The following is a 10,184-nucleotide window of genomic DNA, read 5'->3' on the forward strand; positions in this document are numbered from 1 at the left end:
CCTGCCAATTTGATGGAGAGATACACAGCCCTCTCAGGTCACGCTTTGGTGGAGCAAAACACAACCTTGCCAGGCCTGTTTTAATGGAGTGACCCACAGCCCTCACCTTGTCTGCTGTGATAGTGACACACAGCCCTCTCCCGGCTTGCTGGGATGGAGGGAACTCAGCCCTCTCCTGGCTGGCCTGGATGGAGGGACATACCTTCATCTACTGGCTGGTTTTGCTAGAGACATAGACAGCCCCCTCTCAAGGCATGTGTTTTTTTTTTTTTTAATGGAAATTATTTATTTATTTATTATTTTTTGCTGCATTGGGTCTTCATTGCTGCGCACAGGCTTTCTCTAGTTGTGGCGAGCGGGGGCCACTCTTTGTTGTGGTGTGCGGGCTTCTCATTGCAGTGTCTTCTCTTGTTGCAGAGCACGGGCTCTAGGCACGTGGGCTCAGTAGTTGTGGTTCACGGGCTCTAGAGCACAGGCTTAGTAGTTGTGGCACATGGGGTTAGTTGCTCCACAGCATGTGGGATCTTCCCAGGCCAGAGGTTGAACCCGTGTCCCCTGCATTGGCAGGCGATTCTTAACCACTGAGATGGTGGGATATACCACCATCTACCGTCCAATTTTTAAAGTGCAACACACAGCCCTCTCCTGTCCAGCCTGGTTGGAGCAACAGAGTGCACTCCCCTGGTCCATTTTCATGGACCCATACACAGCCCTCTCCAGGCCAGTTTTTATAGAGTGATGCACAGCCCTTTCCCTGCCTGTTTTGATGGAGAGATATAGAGCTCTCTCCCAGCCTTTTTAAATGTAGGGAGACATGCTGCCATCTGCCTGCTGGCTGGGATGGAGCGACACACCATCTCTCCTGGCCAGCTTTGATAAAGAGGTACACAGCCTTCTCCCAGCTGATTTGATGGAGAGATACACAGCCTTCTCCTGGCCAGTTTTGAACAGAGACACACAGCTGTCTGGCTGGTTTTGATAGAGCAACACACAGCCCTCTCCTGGCCAACCTGGATGGAGCGACACATTGCCTCAGTTCCTCTTTAATATCACATCTGGGGCATATTTCACCCTTGAATTCCTTCTAAGAAAACCATTAGAGGATGTAAACAATATTATGTTTCAGAAAGACAAAAATAACAGCAATGTTGAGGAGACGGGGGAGGCACACATCAGAAAGACCAGAATGCTACTGGAATAGTCAAGACAATGGCCCAAACTATGACACTTCCTGTGGACATGAAGAGAATTTGATAAATCGGAAGGGTAGCTGAGTGGAGAATTGATAGGACTGTGTGAGCAAATGAGTTCCATGGTGAAAAAAAGAGTTAAAGAAAACTTGCATTTCAGATAGTTGGATGGATGGTGATGTGCATATCTGAGATTGGAACAGGGAAATGAGCGGAGGAAGAGCTATGAGCGCTAATATTGATACATAGTGATTTGTGGTTTCTTACTCCCCACAGTGTTCTCTGTTTCCTCCTCTCCCTCCCTCTCTCTTTTATATCTCCCTTGCATGTTCATTAATTAAAACACATTTCAAGATTCAGTTAGCTCACTTTCATTTTCCCTTCTAATTTCAACACTCAAGAATTTGAGGGCTTACATACGGTCTGCTCTTCCACACCTCTGTGCCTTTGCAGATGCCATTCTTCCTACCTAAAGTGTCTCCGCCATGCCTTGCTTGCATAGTGAATACCTACAGACCCACCTTTCGAGGCCTCAAACACACAACACCTCCATGACTGCATCTCCAGGCAATGTTACTCCTCCCGACAGCCTTCAGTAGGAATCTGTCCATACCTCCGCCAGCACTTCTCGTATTTAAATTGCAGTTGTTAGGTGACATGTTTGCCTCCTCAGCAAAGGCAAGGTCGAGGACTGGTGTTTTGCATCTTCTTGTCCCTGGGCCTAGCAGAACCCCTGGCAAATAGCGCAAGCTCAAGAAATGTCCACTGAATAAGAAATTGATAAATCGATGAGTGGCATGAGGATTGACTAAGTTATAAGCGATGTGTAGAAAGGGGATTAGGGTGACAAAGACTGGAGCCCCTTCTCAGCATATGGGCACCATGGGAATGGGAGCCCTTCCTGCAGCCCCATGAATCCCTTCCATGCTGGTCTGAAACTTTAGGTAGAATGAACCAAGAACAAGAGAGGGGCTAATGATTTTCTTAGGAGGAATTCAGGGGTGAAATATGCCCCAGATGTGATATTAAAGAGGAATTGGGGCTTTTCAGTAACTTCCACTTTCCATATATGATTTTAACTTCTCGCATGGTACCCTTTCATCATTTCTTGGATCTCCCTCAGTCCTGTCCTTTACTCTCTGATCTGAGGTTTAATTTAAGAAAACTCTGATGAGGGTCTCTCCAGGTAAGGTGGCCAGATTCAGCAAATAAAAGTACAGGATGCCATTTAAATTTAAATTTCAGTTAAACAACAAAATTTCTTTTCATAAAGTATGTCCTGTGAAATATTGGGGACATACTTATGCTAAAAAAAATTACTCACTGTTTATCTGAAATTCAAATGTCATGAGGCATCCCATCCTGTGTTTAATTCTGCAGCCCTGTCTCTAGCTCACTTTCTGCCAAGGATTAAGAAGGCACTCGGTACCCTGCACCTTTGATATATCAAACTGAGCTCAAACAGAGGTGACTGATGTGGGTCAGTGGGTAAAGCAGAGCAGACACAGATGAATCTGTGCAAAAACAGGCTGGTGACTATAGGGTCCTTGCTTGACCCAGACTTTTTACCAGTAGCAGCACTGAGCAAAATAATGTAATAGTTACGACCCCAAAGTTTGAAGTCACATGTCCTTGAGTTCAATTCCTTGCTCTGGTTCATTCACGACTTGTAATGCTAGGCAAATTACTTAACTTCTCCAAGCTTGAATGTCCTTATATAAAACAAGGATAGATGCAAAAATTCTCAACAAGATATTAGCAAACCAAATCCAAAACAGATAAAAATGATCATACACCACGATCAAGTTGCATTCATCCCAGGGTCACAAGGATGGTTCAACATATGTAAATCAATCAATGTGATACACCACACCAACAAAAGAAAAGACAAAAACCACATGATCATCTCAATAAATACAGAAAGAGCACTTGATAAAATCGAACATCCTTCCATGACAAAAACTCTTACCAAAGTGGGTGCAGAGAGAACATATCTCAACAAAATAAAAGCCATTTATGGCAAACCCAGAGCCAACACAATACTCAATGGTGAAAAGCTGAAAGCCTTCCTGCTAAAATCTGGAACAAGACAAGGATGCCCACTCTCACCACTTCTATTCAACATAGTTTTGGAAGTACTAGCCACAGCAATCAAAGAAGAAAAAGAAATAAAAGGTATCCAGATTGGAAGGGAAGAGGTAAAATTGTCATTATATGCAGATGAAATAATACTATACATAGAAAACCCTAAAAGACTCAACACAAAAACTGCTAGAACTGATAAATGAATTCAGCAGGATACAAGATTAACATATAGAAATCTGATGCATTTCTTTACACTAACAATGAAATATCAGAAAAGGAAAGTAAAAAACAATCCATTGTAAAATTGCATAAAAAAAATACTTAGGAATAAACCTGTCCAAGGAGGTGAAAGACCTATATGCTAAGAACTATAAAACACTGATAAAGAAAACTGAAGATGATTTAAAGAAATGGAAAGATATCCCATGCTTCTGGGTTGGAAGAATTCATACTGTTAAAATGGCCATACTTCCCAAAGCAGTCTACAGATTTAATGCGATCCCCATCAAATTATCCATAACATTTTTCACAGAACTAGAGCAAATAATCTTAAAAGTTATATGGAACAACAAAAGACTCAGGGGCTTCCCTGGTGGCGCAGTGGTTGAGAGTCTGCCTGCCGATGCAGGGGACACGGGTTCGTGCCCTGGTCTGGGAAGATCCCACATGCCGCAGAGCGGCTGGGCCTGTGAGCCATGGCTGCTGAGCCTGCGCATCTGGAGCCTGTGCGCTGCAGCGGGAGAGGCCACAGCAGCGAGAGACCCGTGTACTGCAAAAACAAACAAACAAATAAACGAAAACAAAAAAAACAACAAAAGACTCAGAATTGCCAAAGCAATCCTGAGGAAAAAGAACAAAGCTAGAGGCATAACCTTCCAGACTTCAGACAATACTGCAAAGCTACAGTAATCAAAACAGCATGACACTGGCACAAAAAGAGACATATGCATCAGTGGAACAGAATAGAGACCCCAGAAATAAACCCACACACTTATGGTCAATTAATCTTCGACAAAGGAGGCAAGAATATGCAATGGAGAAAAGACAGTCTCTTCAGCAAGTGGTGTGGGGAAAGCTGGACAGCCACATGGAAATCAATGAAGTTAGAACACACCCTCACACCATACACAAAAATAAACTCAAAATGGCTTAAAGACTTAGACATAAGACATGGCCCCATAAAACTCCTGGAAGAAAACAGGCAAAACATTCTCTGACATAAATCATAGCCATGTTTTCTTAGGTCAGTCTCCCAAGGCAATAGAAATAAAAGCAAAAATAAACAAACGGGACTTAATCAAACTTATAAGCTTTTGCACAGAAAAGGAAACCATAAACAAAAAAAAAGGTAACCTACGGACTGTGAGAAAATATTTGTGAATGATGTAACTGACAAAGGCTTAATTTCCAAAATATACGAAGAGTTTGTACAACTCAATAACAAAAAAACAAATAACCCAATCAAAAAATGAGCAGAAGATCTAAAAAGACATTTGAGATTGAGTTTTACAGGCATTTATCAGAGGAAGTGACACAGAGAAGGTGGGAGAATATGCCAGTTTCCCAGTCGTTACAAGCAAATAGAGGACCCCAGCCAGGAAGAATAAGGGCTGTAGGAATTGTAGGTATTGAAAAGAAACTGGAAGAAAAAAGAAAAGAAACTGACAAACATTTCTGAGGCCTTCGGAGACCTCAGTAAGCTAATGGTCAAGGCTAAGGGAATTGGTGGTGTTATCAAAATCCATCGCTAATAAGATTAAAGAGAAGCAAGGTGACATCACAGATGATGAGGCCATCAGGTTTAAATCCTATTTACTGAGCATGGGAATAGCTAACCCAGTTACCAGGGAAACGTACGGCTCAGGCACACAGTACCACATGCAGCTGGCCAAACAGCTGGCTGGAATACTGCAGGCGCTTTTGGAGGAACGAGGGGGAATAAATGTCACTCACAGAGGTGTACTGTTTAGTAAACCAAGATCGAGGAATGGAATTGCTCTCACCAGAAGATTTAGTGAATGCATGCAAGATGCTGGAAGCCCTGAAATTACCTCTCAGCCTCCGTGTGTTTGACAGCGGCATCATGGTAATTGAACTTCAGTCCCACAAGGAGGAGTCAATGGTGGCCTCAGCCTTGGAGATGGTTTCAGAAAAGGGGTCTCTAACATCAGAAGAGTTTGCTAAGCCTGTGGGAATGTCTGTCCTCCTGGCTAAAGAAAGGTTGCTTCTTGCTGAGATGATTCAGTGGAAGGCTTGCAGTTTTACCCAAATTTAATTATGACACAGAGCTGAGTTTTGTATTTGAAATAACTTGTTACCGGTATACTGCCTCATGCAGAAGTTGTATGACATTGAGCTAAGGGTAAACCCTGATAAACAGAATTTACTGGAACTTCGCAATATAATATAAAACGCTTTCAATTTCTATGTAAATATTATGATCCAGGAAGCCTATTTAGGATAAATATAGGAAAATATAGAAAGATGAATGCCAATATGAATTTGAAATCATGCTACAGTTGTATAGAAACCCTCAGAGTTTAACTTGAAATATGGTGGATTTTAACTTGATCTTCAAATCTGACCATTTTTTAAAGAAGAGGATTTAGTTCATGGGGGAAAAAAGAGAAAAGTTACATGTTTGAACAGGTTTGATTATTTTGGTGTGATGAAAATTCACCTGAATTATAAATGAGGTTTTTCTCTGCATTTAGTGTGCACATTTTGGGGAATTTTCATGCAACAACTTATACCTACAGTGTAGTTTAAGAACCTGACAACACTGGAGCAAAATATCCAACTGCAGGATATCATCTGAGGCTCTCCCTAAGGGCTTTTAGAAGCAGCCATAGGCATGTCTTCAGCAGACCAAATAAAGCTCCTTAAAAAGAGAGAGAGGGCTTCCCTGGTGGCACAGTGGTTAAGAATCTGCCTGCCAATGCAGAGGACACGGGTTCAAGCCCTGGTCTGGGAAGGTCCCACATGCTGTGGAGCAACTAAGCCCATGTGCCACAACTACTGAGCCTGTGTACCACAACTACTGAAGCCCGCATGTCCCAACTACTGAAGCCTGCACGCCTAGCGCAGTTGTGCTCCCCAACAAGAGAAGCCACCACAATGAAGCCCATGCACTGCAAGGAAGAGTAGCCCCCACTTGCCGCAACTAGAGAAAGCCTGCACACAGCAGTGAAGGCCCAACGCAGCCATAAATAAATAAATTTTTTTTAAAAAAGAGAGAATTTTATCTGACTTATGTATATATAATCTGACTAGTTTTTTTTTTTAAGTGATGATTTCATGGCTGGCATTTAAAGAATGCAACTATGTCATTTTGTTTTAAAAATGCTATGGATTTTGAAAGTGAATTAAAGAGCTACATAGACATGCCCAGAGATATGGTTACAGATTTGGGAAGTAGACGCTTCAGGATTTCCCTAGGATTGTTTTGTGGGTAGAGGGACCAGGAGAACCTTTAACACGCTCTACAGGAACCTTGGTGCTCTTGTACCTCAGAGCCAAGGATGGAAAATAGAGAGTGGGAACATAATATGTCTCCTTTTCCTTCCCTAAAGAAGGAGTTTCAGTGCTGAACTTTTAAAATCTTTCTATCATATTCTAGCAATATGTTTTTCCTTTACCCCACACATTATAAGTTGTGTGGAGAAACTATCTCGCTAAAAGGTATTACTGAGATAGCAGAAACAAGCTAATATATTGAATCTAGATTGCTTGAGCTTTCCAGTGGACTGCCTGACTTTGTTACTGCCACACAGCGTACGGTACGTTGGCATTACCTCAAACTCAGGGACCCCACAGAGACAGAAGGAGAACCCCTTTCTAAGACTGAGTTGGCAGTGGAAGGTAGTGATGGGTTTTGGCCAAGCCTCTAGAAGGGATAGTACCTGTATTGAGAGAACCTCGGAGACCAGGAGGCGGGGATACCCAGGCTCAGACCCTGGGATCCGTGAGACGTCCTCGCTAAGAGGTGGAGGGCCACTGCCAACGCCCTTTGGGGAAGTTCCAGGGATCCTCAGCTGCAGACCCAGGGAATCCCTCCAAGTGCAGCCAGAGTCAGTCCCTGATCCCTGCCTGAACCCTGTCGCTGCTTCACATCCTCCAGTGTCATGGGAATGTTGTGGCCGAGGCATCCTGCCTTCGTCTTAGTTTTCCGAACCTGTCACTGATTCCACGTTGTGAGCACAGATCCTGTAATTCCCCCATTGCTCAGCCTCAGGTTTGTTTGGGGGGAAATTCGGTGTCTGGCTGCCCAAGTCTTTCAGGCCATTGTGTACGGTTGCTTGTATATCACTCCTCTCTCTGGGATGCAGACACTCTCCCGCGGCCCTGGCAAACTTGTATGTGTACACACACACACACACCTCATCTAGCTAAGGTTTTTTAAAACTACACAGATAAATAATGTGTTTCACTAGTTGGAATGAGCTGCAACTAAGATTGTTTGAGCTACTGGGTCTGGCTCCAATGGTCTGGATTCATTATGGCAAACTCCTATAATTCAGAATATCTATTTACACTAGTGTGACAACACATTAACAAAAATGGGGCAGTCTGAATTGTAAAAGTGAACTAAAGAGGAAGAAAAGTGACATGGATGTATTTTGCAAATGTCACATTAGTTAAAAAACAGGTACGATTGATTTTATTGTTTTAAAGTGGGCATTCTTCAGTTTCCAGACCTCAGTGTGTATATTTTTATCCTTTTCTTCTTTGTTTTTACCAAATAAGGTGTCATTTTGGTCCCTTTTGGTGGAAGTTATGTTTAAATACAACCAATCAGGCCCTAAGTGCAAAGAAGTTCTGTCTTGGTGCTAATCAGTGTTATAGTATTATTTTTGCTTTTCTAACTTTGCTCTTAGGAGCGTAAATCTGTTTGTAGCTTTATGGTAATGGAATATTTCCAGTCACATACTGTCAAATTTTTTTTACATTGTACAAGAATGTTTTCAGTGTTAAATGATTGGTATTAATGTATACCAATCACTTTGCCAATACTGCAAAATTTAAAAATGATTTTTTCTTAACTAGGTGTTCTTTTTAAATACTCTGAAAAATTGATTAAAATGATAACCCTTTAGTCAGAAAAACCCATGTGTTAAGATTTTTTCTTTTAGATTTTATAATCAGGAGTTGATTATAAATATTTATGACCTCAAGCTCTTACTATTTTAGTTGTTTTAAAACAATGGGAAATGGCTCACGAACTTTTTTAAAATTCTTGACATGAATTCCACTGTTGATTGACTGTGTATGTTTATGTGAATGTACTATCTCTTGTTCTCTGTTACCAGACTAAACCGATAGCCACGGATTTATCATGCTGTCACTCTCATGCTCAAATACTTAAAATGGTTCTCCTTTGCCCAACAGTCTCAGAGTTTCCACTGTGGTACAATACAGTCACAGCTCAGAAGGTGGGTGGGTTTTTAGGGCTGCGCTAAGGATGGAATCAAGCATGCTCAAAATGGTCCTCAAAAATCTCTATATAATCTTACAATTCAAACGCTTGTAGAGTTATACATGGGTATGAATAGTTTATGAACATAGTAAGTAGAATATATAACAAAAAAACTACATATTAACAGTAGACTTTTGTAGTACCAATAATTAAACTATTTAAATGTGTTTTTTTCACTTTGCTGATAGGTATGGTTGAATTTATGTAAATTTATTGCTAATCCCATCCCTTATGATAAATCTTAAATTTAAGCTCCACAGGAGCAGAGATTTTTATCTGCTTTGTTCATGGATGCATCCTCAGAGCCTTGAGTAAGGCCTGGTACACAGTAAGCATTCAATAAATGGCTACCGAATGAATGACCAAAAAAAAAAAAAGGTTAGATAGCCTCATCCACCAGACAGCAGACAGCAGAAGCAAGAAGAACTACAATCCTGCAGCCTGTGGAACAAAAACCACATTCACAGAAAGATAGACAAGATGAAAAGGCAGAGGGCTAGGTACCAGATGAAAGAACAAGATAAAACCCCAGAAAAACAACTAAATGAAGTGGAGATAGGCAAACTTCCAGAAAAAGAATTCAGAATAATGATAGTGAAGAAGATCCAGGACCTCGGAAAAAGAATGAAGGCAAAGATCAAGAAGATGGAAGAAATGTATAACAAAGACCTAGAAGAATTAAAGAACAAAGAAACAGAGATGAACAATACAATAACTGAAATGAAAACGACACTAGAAGGAATCAACAGCAGAATAACTGAGGCAGAAGAACGGATAAGTGACCTGGAAGACACAATGGTGGAATTCACTGCTGTGGAACAGACTAAAGAAAAAAGAATGAAAATAAATGAAGACAGCCTAAGAGACCTCCAGGACAACATTAAACACAACAACATTCACATGATAGGGGTCCCAGGAGGAGAAGAGAGAGAGAAAGGACCAGAGAAAATATTCGAAGAGATTATAGTCAAAAATTCCCTAATATGGGAAAGGAAATAGCCACCCAAGTCCAGGAAGTGCAGCGAGTCCCATACAGGATAAACCCAAGGAGAAACATGCCAAGACACATAGTAATCAAATTGGCAAAAATTACAGACAAACAAAAATTATTGAAAGAGCAAGGGAAAAACGACAAATAACATAAAAGGGAACTCCCATAAGGTTAACAGCTGATTTCTCAGCAGAAACGCTACAAGCCAGAAGGGAGTGGCATGATATACTTAAAGTGAAGAAAAGGAAGGACCTACAACCAAGATTACTCTACCTGGCAAGGATCTCATTCAGATTCAATGGAGAAATCAAAAGCTTTACAGACAAGCAAAAGCTAAGAGAATTCAGCACCACCAAACCAGCTCTACAACAAATGCTAAAGGAACTTCTCTAAGTGGGAAACACAAGAGAAGGAAAGAACCTACAAAAACAAACCCAAAATA

General features: G+C 41.3%; 1 pseudogene across 1 annotated transcript; it reads left to right on the forward strand.

Moving 5' to 3' along the window:
* The first annotated feature begins 4,743 nt into the window (after window positions 1-4,743).
* On the forward strand, window positions 4,744-5,567 carry LOC309969227 (vacuolar protein-sorting-associated protein 36-like; annotated as a pseudogene). Its single transcript has one exon. The product of its transcript is annotated as a vacuolar protein-sorting-associated protein 36-like (transcript).
* Window positions 5,568-10,184: the final 4,617 nt, after the last annotated feature.

Source organism: Leucopleurus acutus (genome assembly GCF_964270905.1).
Source record: "Leucopleurus acutus genome assembly, chromosome: 1".
NCBI classification, from domain to species: Eukaryota; Metazoa; Chordata; class Mammalia; order Artiodactyla; family Delphinidae; genus Leucopleurus; species Leucopleurus acutus.